Source organism: Notothenia rossii (genome assembly GCF_949606895.1).
Source record: "Notothenia rossii genome assembly, chromosome: 6".
Lineage (NCBI taxonomy): Eukaryota > Metazoa > Chordata > Actinopteri > Perciformes > Nototheniidae > Notothenia > Notothenia rossii.
In genome coordinates this window covers 79,613,553-79,626,395 of record NC_136909.1, presented here as the reverse complement: position 1 = coordinate 79,626,395, position 12,843 = coordinate 79,613,553, and the positions used below count along the sequence as shown (strand labels likewise).

The 12,843-nt window shown below is 41.5% G+C and overlaps 1 long non-coding RNA gene across 1 annotated transcript in view; it reads left to right on the top strand.

Moving 5' to 3' along the window:
* LOC307043542 overlaps positions 1-12,158 on the top strand; it is a 25,650-nt gene extending 13,492 nt beyond the window's left edge. The window contains exon 3 of the long non-coding RNA XR_013809404.1: positions 10,874-12,158. This is a non-coding gene — a long non-coding RNA (uncharacterized lncRNA). The remainder of the gene's footprint in view (positions 1-10,873) is intronic.
* The last annotated feature ends 685 nt before the right edge of the window (positions 12,159-12,843 follow it).

The following is a 12,843-nucleotide window of genomic DNA, read 5'->3' as shown; positions in this document are numbered from 1 at the left end:
ATCTAGCACACACTCACTTGTAAGCACAAACACACATGTATACTTGCACACACACACACACACACACACACACACACACACACACACACACACACACACACACACACACACACACACACACACACACACACACACACACGCACGCGCACACACACACACACACACACACACACACACACACACACACACACACACACACACACACACTGGTCTAGCTCTCTCTAATGGCCAATATACTCAGGATGTTCATTCCTCCTCACAGGCTCACAAAAAGCGATCTGCAAAATTATTGAGAGTAAACGGATTCCACTGTAGCCCTGCCTAATGACCACACACACACACACACACACACACACACACACACACACACACACACACACACACACACACACACACACACACACACACACACACACACACACACACACACACCACACCCACACCCACACACACACACACACACACACACAGGCTGTAGCAGATAGGATGTTCATAATAACCCTAACATGGCTTTTATAAGCCTTCAGCTCTTCTGAAACGACAACGACTGGGAGAAAACGCAGGCCTGCATATAAAAAGACTTTCTGAAACAAGACTTTGAAGTTCTTTCTGCTTGATCTCCACAGAAGAGACACTCAGGGCCACTACAGATACGTGCCTCTATTCAAACTGAAAGATATACAAGTTGTGAATAAGAATACACATGTGGGTGGCACTTTATAAAGCAAAAGGATTCTTAAAGGTAAAAAGAAATCAAAAGAACTTCAGAGGCAACCCCAACATCGCATATATAACAATTCTGGCTTTAAGATAAAACCTTCAAGACTTTAGTGTTGTTAGAAAATATAATAAGAGATAGAATTAAAAAGGATTTGGGCAGCCCAACAGAGGATCTTAACAGGTATTCTGATCTCTAAGATAATACATCCCACTGCACTCTGCACGTAAATAACAGTTTAAACTTTGAACAGACGTATACATTATACAGCTGTGGGGTTTTTGATGCAGAGAAACAGACATTGCTCCCAACAATTTACAAGCCATTTCCTTCCTTGTCTTGATACTCCCATCCGAACCATTTGCAAATCATTGTCCCGTCTCTGCTGGTAAATTCACTTTCCCTCTAAAAGGACCATTTTTGCTATAAGCCCTCTACACATTTCAAGAATTCTGTCATTTTATAGGTATGGCTAAAGGGGGGAATGGGCCATGTACAGTGCAAGTGTGTGTGTGTGTGTGTGTGTGTGTGTGTGTGTGTGTGTGTGTGTGTGTGTGTGTGTGTGTGTGTGTGTGTGTGTGTGTGTGTGTGTGTGTGTGTGTGTGTGTGTGTGTGTGTGTGTGTCAGTGAGTGAGTGAGAGAGAGTGCACCCCCCACCCCCCAATACTTCTAATGGTTTCTTTCGGGACCATATGTCCTTTGCGTCAGCACGGCAGCAGCACGGCCTCTACAGTTACAGTCGGGTTCGGTGTGAAAGACAGACATGTTGTATAATAGGAGGTGGGAGGGGGAGGGCAATAAGTTGTGTGTGTGCGTGTGGGTGTGTGCGTGTCCGTGTGCGTGTGCGTGTGCGCGCGCGTGTGTGTGTGTGTGTGTGTGTGTGTGTGTGTGTGTGTGTGTGTGTGTGTGTGTGTGTGTGTGTGTGTGGAGCAAAGGGAAAACTACAGAGCGTTTTTGAAGAAGTAGATCTCTCCGTATTGTCTTACCGTCAATAAATCTAGGAGCTCACTATAGTGCTGACATAAATTAGCCTGCACCCCCAACACACACACCTACCAATCTAAAACCTGACCACCACCTAAAGTTTTTCTCTCACACACACACACACACACACACACACACACACACACACACACACACACACACACACACACACACACACACACACACACACACACACACACACACACACACACACACACACACACACACACACACACACACACACACACACACACACACACACACACACACACACACACACACACACACACACAGAGAACACACACAGAACACAGAAGGACAGACACCCACAGAGTTTTGGGTAATTAGTAGTCTTTCTCTGTGGTGAGTGTGTTTCCTCTTTAGGGTCACTGATAGCAAAACGGCAGTTAAACTTTATATTCCCTGCTGGGGCAGAAAAGAAGTGAAACAGAAGGAGACTACACTCTCATTAACACAGCACTCTGTGTTTGTGTATGTGCACGCCTACATGTTTAATGTGTGTGTGTGTGCATGTGTGTAGCTGTCTGGGTGGTGTTTCCATGCTAACGCCAAGTCTTATAAAAGGCTGAAAATATACTCTTTAACCTCAATTTAAAGAAATCCTTAAAACTCTGCAGGAGTACAGACAATATGAGTTTCACATTTTGTATTGTCTCACAGATATGGGATCTGGGAAATTAATAATTGTTTGAAGGTAATCAGTAAAACATTAGTTATTTAATGCAAACTCATATAAATTACTATACAAAATAGTTCTTAAACCATTCAAATTGATATCGATCAATAGTCAATTTTCCAAGCAAAAACAGCAAACAGTCTGTATTTCCAGCTTCTCAAAGTGAAGTGTTTTGCTGATTTTCTTGGTCTCGTTTGTGTTTGTGTCTCATTAGTGATGAATATATTCAGGTTTTGAGTGTTTTGGAGTTTAATTCAGGCAAAACAAAATCCATTAAAGATGTGACCTTGGGCTTTAGGAGCTGTGATTGTCAACATTCTGACTTGTTAGTGCTAATCAAATAACTCTCAGACTAACTTAATATGAAGATTATTGTTTGTTGCATCGCTAAACTTAGCAACCTATATATTCTGCTGAACAGCAAAAATAAATGCTTTAATTGGTAACGTACTGTAACATATCTTTTTTGTGTGTAGGATGAGGAGATGCAAAGTGAATCAAAATTATTTTACACTTGTCACTGAAGAAACTGTTAGTCATTTATTAAGTTACCAAATTACAAGAATGCATTTTAATTTAAATATGAGTTGGTATCATATGGACATTATACGTTTTTAGGAATTTGTAATAATATGTTTGAAAAGTTTCATGTTCTAACAAAGCTAGCTTTTATATAATACTATATCATTTCTAGGATAGACCTCACAAAAACGGTTGAAGAAACACAAAAGCCATGAAAATAAAAATCAATATTTCCTTCAGTTTCCACATGTACGCACACTGGTTCTCTCTCAAATAATTTTCCTATTTACACAAAGAAGGATGTGGGAGATTTTAATGGACTCAGCAAAAAAAAGCTACTCTGAGGCACTTTGACATTTTAAAACACACACACTTTTGGTGAATTAAAGAGATTCTGTAGATAGCTCTGAAAGCTTATCCTGTGTACCTCAGCAGATTCTGAAGGCCTTTTTCTTATGTGATCATTTTAGGTAATTGAATAAATTCCCAGAGCTCTGTGTGGAATTAGAAGAAGCTAGACTTTGGTCAGAGGAGAGCTTTTAAGAAACCAGGGAACGCGATCAGAGGCCAAGCCGTCGATGGTAATGCGATGAACGTTTACATTTACCTGCCTCTCACCTCTCCTGTTGGTATATATCCACCTTCTAAGCTGCTCTCGTCAAAGCACCCGCCAGTTTGTTTTCATAAATATACTGTATCTTTTTTCCCCTTCATCCCTCGCCTCCTCGTCCCTGCCTAGAAAATGAAATATTTGGTGTTTCAGTGAGGGGGTTGGGGTGTGGTGTGTGTGTGTGTGTGTGTGTGTGTGTAGGGCCGGTTATTACGATGCCAGAACTAGCACTTGTAGTTGGAAAAAAGGGGTCTGAGTTTCGGACAGACAGGGCGAAGGAAAGCCTTTTTGAAAAACGCAGTCCAAGAGCAACAGAAAACACTCTCTCTAAACCGTGTGGTCAGAAATGGGTGTAGAAGGAGAGGCGGCATATGGCGTGTCGCCCGGAGAGAAAGGGGGAGTGCTGTGCCAGCTGCAGGCAGTGGGTACGTGGGAGGAGAAGAGAGAGTAAAGGATGGAGGGAAACAGGTCGAGAGGAAGAGACAGGGAGACAGATAGAAGGAGCATCAGAGAGAAAGACAGGCAGACGGATCCACGTATTAAGCGCCAGGCAGGAGGATACTGAGAAGCATGGAAGCATATCATGAACAAGGTCAGAAAGACACTGCTTGGAAGAACAGGAAATGATACAGGATATATCCTCTCTCTCTCTCTCTCTCTCTCTCTCTCTGAGGCCTGTGCTGTAAGTGACAGCGCTGCAGAGGGAAGTTGACATTGCTGAAGTATGAATTTCACCCGTTTGTGTTTTGCGGAAAACACAGAATCACTGCTGCCTGTGTGGATCAGGGGCTGGGTCCTTGACCCCTGAATGTCCCCTCTGAAGCAGACTGCATTTTTATTGGCCAGTCAGACTCAATTTATTAAACACTATGCAACTCTATTCTCTGCGCTTGAGTCCCAAATGTGGTTACGATATGCATTTAGACATGGATATGGAAGATTTTGCAGCCTTCTCTGAGGCCACTTATGGCGATAAATGCCGTTTTTCTCACTGCTTTGTTTTTCAAAATAGCATATGTAGTATGATTACTTAAAATAAGGGTGATTGAATACAAATGTATACCCCTTAAATCAACAATTCCCCATCCTCTTAGATACACGTTTTAACCCCCCTGACATGTACTGATAGACACACCAACAGATGCTTCTAACATCATAGCAAGGATAATGGGCGAAAAAAACCAACAACTAATGCAGCTTGACTTTGGAAAGACAAAACCTCCCTTTGAACCACGCATGTAGATTACATATCTGAACACACTTGTATACTGACTCAAAGATGCACACACTTACATACCACAGGGATAATTCGATATGCTGAGCTACGGAGTATTGGGGGTAAAGTGAGAACCTCCCGTAATCAAAAGAAACATCATGCTACAATGAAGGCTGTTTTGAATCGGTCCGAGGCCTGAGGGTCGGATCCCTCTGTTGGAATGAGGAAGAGAAAATGGACACTTAGCTGCGTGTCACAAAAGAATAGAGAAAGAGAATAAAGTACAGCAGAGAAGTGGCTGGCTGTAGCAATCTTTCGAGATCTCTATTCTATTCTTCCTTTGTCCTCTTTTCCTTTCTCTTCTGTCTTCTCCTCCCTCCTGACATTGCAGTGTGTTTGTGACTCTCTCGGGCTCCATCCATCAGTTGAATGGATATAGGGGCAGCGCTACAGCGAAAGGAGGGCAGGGCGTATTGCCTTTCTAAAAAATCACAGAAACACCGGTCTGGAATCAATCTGCTATTTCACTACTAGTCCTGAAACACACACAAACACACATTTTAATCTTTAACCCTGTGCGCCAGGCCCCTGCTATTTTTCATCCCTGTAAGTTTATGCGCTGTATCTGGGATATGGTTCTGTATCTCGGACTTCACCTGCTGCTGAAGCTCTTTACCAGAGCGCTGGGAGTTAACTGCTGCCATAAATAGTCAAAGGAGTGTGTGCAGCGTTCTGTAGGGCAGCGCAGGGCAAAGATATATCTGACAGGAAAAGAGCAAATCGCCTCTCCATGCTACCTGCTGTAAAAAGTTAAACCTGCAGATCAGAGACAAGTTGATTTTAGAAAAAATACAGAGATAAATAAAGAGAAAGTATGTGAGGTGTCTACGGCACACTTAATTTGATTTGCCAGCTACTGTCTCAAAAATAGGTTGCACATGGACAGAGAATTTACTACAGGACATAAATCACACACGCTCAGAGTATCAGAATTCATTTTGAAATTGTGGAGCCAAGAGTTTGATTTGAAGTTACGTTTTTCACCCAAACATTGAGACTCTTGGACCTGGGAAGACCACATCAATCTAACCAGAGCAGAAATGAATCATGTTTTTGTGTGCAATATGTATTTAGCAGTTTGACAGTATATCCTAATAACTAGCAATGCAAAGGTGGGCACGTAAACACAATGTAACAGAGACCTCATTCAGAAAAACATTCTGAGAATGTGTGTTTTTAAAAAGGTTTTTCAAAATCGTTTATGATAATATTGAGTCCTCTTTAATACTGTATCCTGAATAAATGTTTAAAGTTTCCTTCATGTATTTTACCTAATGGGACCAACATGAGCCGATAGTAAACATATTTAGTAACATTTAATTAGTCATTTTCTTCCAGGAGCTAGGTGTCAACCAATGGATAATGTTTTAATGTGAAAATCCACTTCCTTCATTAAAAGTACTTCATTAAAATCATCCTTATGATTGTCCTCAATGCCAAGACAATTGATGGTGTCAGTAATAATTGCTAAGCAGAATTTACTTAAACCACTGCTTGACACTTATTGAACCCCCCTCATTGAAAATATGATGTTAATAATGAAGGATGGTCTCAATATTGCAAAATTATAGCGAGTAAAAACACACCATTCTTTATTCCATAGACGCAACTATGACGAAAAGTTAATGTTCATTTCAGAAATACATAGAGGCTGCCATGTTCAATGATGATATGAGTATTTCAGCTTGAATGAAATAAATGTAATACTCGGGATAAATATGTAGAAAAAAGGGTGGTATTTTAGAAAGCGCATTTAAAATAACATAAAGATTAGATAATGCACATTAAGTAGTGGGATTGATGAAAATATGCCCCATGGCCAAGACCTGGTACTTCTGTTGTACAAGAAGACATTTTGAAAGGATTGTTGCACCAAAGGAAAAGGTCTGAGAGTGAACAAACATTTTAAGATAAAACCACAAATATCCAAAGCTTGAAAGATTACGTTTAATAAGCTTAAAATGACCTTGCGCTGTTATTGTCAATTCTGTTTTCTCAAGACCTTATTATTGTTCATTACTGAATAATATCCCATAGAGAAGACAGGGATGTTTGCAGTGGCTTTTATTGCTTATGCTGATCACTATTATAACCAAGCCAAAGCGAACAGTCCTCTCAGATCATAGAAGTATTCTTTAATTCCAAAATTCTCTGAACCAATCCATCCCAAGCTTATCTATGAACCAACCGGGTTGAGACTCCAGGGCAATAACAGTTGAGTAAATGAACAGACAGCGCATTGTTCCTCTGTGGCTCGTTGCAGCCTCACCTCTGCCTCTGCCTGCTTAATTAAAGGTTAATTGCGTAGAATAAGTACGCACCTCCCGCGAACACTCCACATTTCTCTCTCCATCCACTCACTGCCACATCTGTGTGAAGGATATCTGGAATTTATCAACTTGTTCAGGAAATGAGAACCAAGCTTTACCTAACTCAGTGTGTGAGCAGGTACAAAACCAACATATGGGAGTGTGTGTTCACACATAATCATATGTACACACCACACACACACACACACAGAAGAATTCAGCACTCCCTCTGTCATTTTTAATCAAGAATATGATCCCTCGTCCCATCTGGGTTTTCTGACTTGGTGGGCTGCAGCGAGCACACAACAACACACACGTTTAAGAAGGAGCTGAAAAACACACACACGCACAGATACACACACACATCCATATGCAAAGACAGATAGATAATCTGTGGGGTTGCTGAAGCTGAGACCACTGTATGCAGAGTTTTCCCTACACATCAGAACAAGCAGATGGTACCACTCGTGACACTAACACACACACACACAAATATATATACGTATATATATGAAAAATGTTGTTCTCCAATCAACAATTTATCCCATGAAACTTAGCACAATAACAAAGCAGTTGGTAAGTGGTGGAAAATAATGAATAAGTACTGTATCGTGAAGCCTTATGTTTAGTGAATGTGTGTCTTTGTTCTCCTTCAGGTTGATTTAATCACGTATATCCTCGTCCTAATGTCAGAGGCCTCCTTATCACATCGTGATCCCCTCCACTCACTACTGAATTGGTTTGTGCGTGCGTGTGCGTGTGCGTGTGTGTGTGTGTGTGTGTGTGTGTGTGTGTGTGTGTGTGTGTGTGTGTGTGTGTGTGTGTGTGTGTGTGTGTGTGTGTGTGTGTGTGTGTGTGTGTGTGTGTGTGTGTGTGTGTGTGTGTGTGTGTGTGTGTGTGTGTGTGTGTGTCTGAGGACAGAGTTCAATAAGATAACATTTGGTGGACCACCTGCCAGGAAGCTCAATTTGCTAAATACAAAGTATCATCTAACCAGTCCCTGTGTGTGTGTGTGTGTGTGGGTGTGTGTGTGTGTGTGTGTGTGTGTGTGTGTGTGTGTGTGTGTGTGTGTGTGTGTGTGTGTGTGTGTGTGTGTGTGTGTGTGTGTGTGTGTGTGTGTGTGTGTGTGTGTGTGTGTGTGTGTGTGTGTGTGTGTGTGTTGGTTTGACATTTACCTGAACAACTGAGGTGCAAAAGTATTTGATTACTGATAATGCTAAACGACAAACACTATGAGGAAGAAAGAAGCGTATAACATGCAAGCTGGGATTGTTTTAGTAGATTGCACAGACATCTGTAAAAACAACCTCTCATATATCTTTATGCTTGGCGTACACAAGAAGATTTCAATCTTACTGATTTAACAGAACCCCAGACAGACTAGACTTAGAAACACATTTAACAGATTGTCAATATTTGAATCGTATGAAAGAAAGCACATAACGGATGATTCAGTCAAGAGATGTTCCTTGATCCAATGTGACTTCCGAAATATAAAACATAAAAGCAAAGTTTTATAGTCTCAAACACAGCCAGTGCAAGCTATTGCTCAATGCTCTATAGCTGTTTTTAGCACTACAGGATTTACAATTCAAAATCTGCAAAATAATCCCCTGGTGGGGGCCAGCACAAGAGTTTAGTAAAAACCTCCATATATCCTGAATGTACTTCGAAAACAGAAACGTATACCAGTTTATAAAAACTCCATCCAACCAGTCCTTTTCTAAAGCTGTAGGATCTATGACATGTCACTTTTGCTTATCATTAGTCCAGTGCCAGGAGGAAGGTTTTACTATTGGAGTGGACATTAACAAGTTCTGCTACCAGCTCACTGCCTCATAACCCGCAGGAGAGGGGTGTCGACATCATTAGCTTTAACTAGCTAAACTAATATAAACTCAAAGGGTGGTTCACACACAGAAATAGAGACGAAGACAGGTAGGGACTACAAATGATTATATTCTTGTGTCCATGGGTGCATTATGGAAAAAATACATCTGAGGTATAAGAACATAACTAAACTTCAAGTTCTTATCATAAGATGTACATGCATTTACAATGTGTTGTTGCCCGTGCCTCAAAACCAGAAGAATTGTAATTGTCTGAGACAAAGGAGGATTTCATTTTTTTTTCCAGGGCATCTATCTTTCACTCCTTCGCTCTCTTTGCCTCTCTTTTTTCACCCTCCTTTCTTCCATGAAACAATAAAATCGTCTGGCCTCTAAGTTATGGAGAGCGTTTGAAGTGGCTGGAGGAGCCAGTAAATTTAGTGAGCACCTTAGGGAGCTTGTTCAGCGGTGCAGTGGCTGCAACTATATTTCATGTGTGCATGTGCACGTGCCTGTGTGAGTGTGTGTGTTTTCAAGTGTGCTTAAAAGTGTCCTGGCTGTGCCTGTGTGACAAAATATGCTTAGATTTGGAGTGTGCACGTGTGTGTGTAAATGTTCATGTGGCTCTCTATTTCATAGTCACACTGATTTGTGACCGTCTACATTAAGATTTCCCAAAGACTCTGTAAATTACGCTGGACAAACTGAATCACAGATAGATACGCATGCATGTGTTCATGTATGAGGTGTGTGAATGAACTTGTATGAGTCCTTTGTATGTATGGAAAATGACTGATTTGCTGGCCTAAACATTTTTGGACACTTTCATCTTAAAACATTGAAAATTCAGTGAACAGTTCAAACTTTTTTGCCACAAATCTTAAATCTGCATTGCAAGCATATAACGACACTTACTAGCTAGTGAAAAAAATATTAGCTCCATAATGTAAAATGTGCAAAATAAATGCACGTAATCTGCCCATCACATGTATTCTTTGTGGTCCATGTAAGTCCAGAAGACTTAACACAAACACAACACAAGGAGCAGAACCTGCAGTTTTTGTCACCATACCCTTTTTGACTAGCTTTGTGACTCAGGGGCCCCGACCAATTTTAGACTGGTGATTTGATCCTTTCCATACATCCCCCCATAACCCTTCAAGGCCAAGTCATACAGGAGTTATAGCACCACCAAAACCTTCTGCCTCACTTTCTAGACATTGATACTGCGGGTCCATATAGCTCTGAACACCACAGCCCAAAAGCCTTAGTTTTGAGATATCGCACTCTTAGCTAAACAAGCAATTTGCAAAAGCTTTAAGTGAACAAAGTGTCAGGTGGCGGTCCTTGAACAGAACACCCATCAACAACAACATGAAAGTTAAGCAACCCAACACTGTTCAGGCAGGTCAGTTCAGCAATAATTCTTCTAACAATTGATCGTGATTTGATCTAATTCTAAAAACAAATCAAGAGGTTTGCAATTAATCTACATCCACACACCAAGAGGCCTATTTACTTTGCCAAGTTTGAAGTTCATTGTCTTGCTCAACTGCACTCCATGGTTGCTGTGGTTTAATGACCATTTGACCTTTGCTTGGCTCCATCAAACTGCAACTTGAACTACGTTATCTATCCTCCACATAACCACTCTTCACCTGCACCACTCATCCTCCATAATCTTAACCTGAATGCTGATTTGGAAGATATGTTCTTTCCCAGTATACTAATGTATGTGTTAAAATGCTTCCTTTATTTAATTTCAATGTACATCTATTTGCATTAGCATCCCTATGTACTCATTATGATATCACAAGGCATGTATGACACTTAATAACAAATGCAGCAATTCAAGTAATCAAAAAAAATAATATGCAGAAGGAGGAAAATAACATCTTGCTCTTTCTGCATCTCTTTCTGTCTCTCAGTTTTCCTAGACACCTGTGCAGGTCTAGTGTTTCAGCCGAGTCCCTGAAAAATGAATGCGGAGCTCCAATCTCTTAATCCACTCGGCTCCACGCAGCCACGTCACATGACACCGCCACGGCCGCCCTGATGCCCAGACAACATTGGAGGGAAAGCTTGTTTTGTGTGTTTTTGTGTGTTTTGTGTGTGTGTGTGTGTGTGTGTGTGTGTGTGTGTGTGTGTGTGTGTGTGTGTGTGTGTGTGTGTGTGTGTGTGTGTGTGGCCTAGCTTTAATATACTTGAGGGGACCTAAATCTGTTTACGCAGTCACGTGTGGGGACTCGCCTCCCTTATGGGGACAAAATGGAGGTCCCCATAAGGGGAATCATTAATTTTAGGGTGAAGACTTGGTTAGGGTTAGGGTTAGGATAAGTCTCCAGGAAATGCATGTAAGTCAATGTAATGTCCCCTGAAGTGATGTATACATGGTGTGTGTGTGTGTGTGTGTGTGTGTGTGTGTGTGTGTGTGTGTGTGTGTGTGTGTGTGTGTGTGTGTGTGTGTGTGTGTGTGTGTGTGTGTGTGTGGCCTAGCTTTAATATACTTGAGGGGACCTAAATCTGTTTACGCAGTCACGTGTGGGGACTCGCCTCCCTTATGGGGACAAAATGGAGGTCCCCATAAGGGGAATCATTAATTTTAGGGTGAAGACTTGGTTAGGGTTAGGGTTAGGATAAGTCTCCAGGAAATGCATGTAAGTCAATGTAATGTCCCCTGAAGTGATGTATACATGGTGTGTGTGTGTGTGTGTGTGTGTGTGTGTGTGTGTGTGTGTGTGTGTGTGTGTGTGTGTGTGTGTGTGTGTGTGTGTGTGTGTGTGTGTGTGTGTGTGTGTGTGTGTGTGTGTGTGTGTGTGTGTGTGTGTGTCTTTGGGGCTTAGAGAGTAAAAGAAAGAGAAAGCAACAAAACAGTACACAAGAGCGGGTGTTAACTGATGCTCTGTTTGCATGTTGCTTATATGTCCTATTTGCATGTGTCTGTTTGATTGTATGCCTACTGTACGCTGTGTATTTTAAATAAACGTGGTGTTGGGAAAGGGGAGGCAGACATGTATTTTTTTATTTAAATCAAGGTCCACATTCAGTCTGCGTGTGTGTGTTTTGTGTGTGTGTTTTGGGATGATACCCTATCCACAGCAATCAGTCTGACCTCCACTCTGGAGTGAACCGCTCTCAATGATTAATGGATCTGCCTCCGTGCTCGGTCGCCAAGGCAACCCGAAACCCGATAGCCCTTAGGAATTCGCTAGCTCGCCCTCAAAGTTTGTGCGTGCGTGCGTGTGTGTGTGTGTGTGTGTGTGTGTGTGTGTGTGTGTGTGTGTGTGTGTGTGTGTGTGTATGTGTATGTGTGTGTATGTGTGTGTGTGTGTGTGTGTGTGTGTGTGTGTGTGTGTGTGTGTGTGTGTGTGTGTGTGTGTGTGTGTGTGTGTGTGTGTGTGTGTGTGTGTGTGTGTGTGTGTGTGTGTGTGTGTGTGTGTGTGTTGCTAGGCTGTGGGTGGTAGACAGAGTGAGGCTCTTTGGAAAGATGGAGTTGGTTTGCGTAAAGGTGGGATAGGAGGAGGAAGAGAGGTCTGATTCAGTTAATAAAAAAAGGCAGAGACATTTCCAGTTGTTAATTGTTTTCTTTGCTCTTTATTATGCATTTTAATGTTGGGTAATTTCAGTGCCATGTCCAGAACCCTTTATCTTAAATAATAATTACTGTCTGAGGCCATTATTATCATAGTGTCTTTTTCTAGGAGTTTCCTTCATCAGGGCTCACCTACCAAACTGATATGGTTTCATTAACACTATTCGCTAGTCAGTGCTCTATATGTCATCTAGAATAGTACTTTTAATACCAAACCAAATCAAAATGAGTAGTTTTTAATGGATATGTGAATGTGTGTCCATGTGTTGATACTGTCTGACTTGAGATCCAAGAGTAGAATCTTGA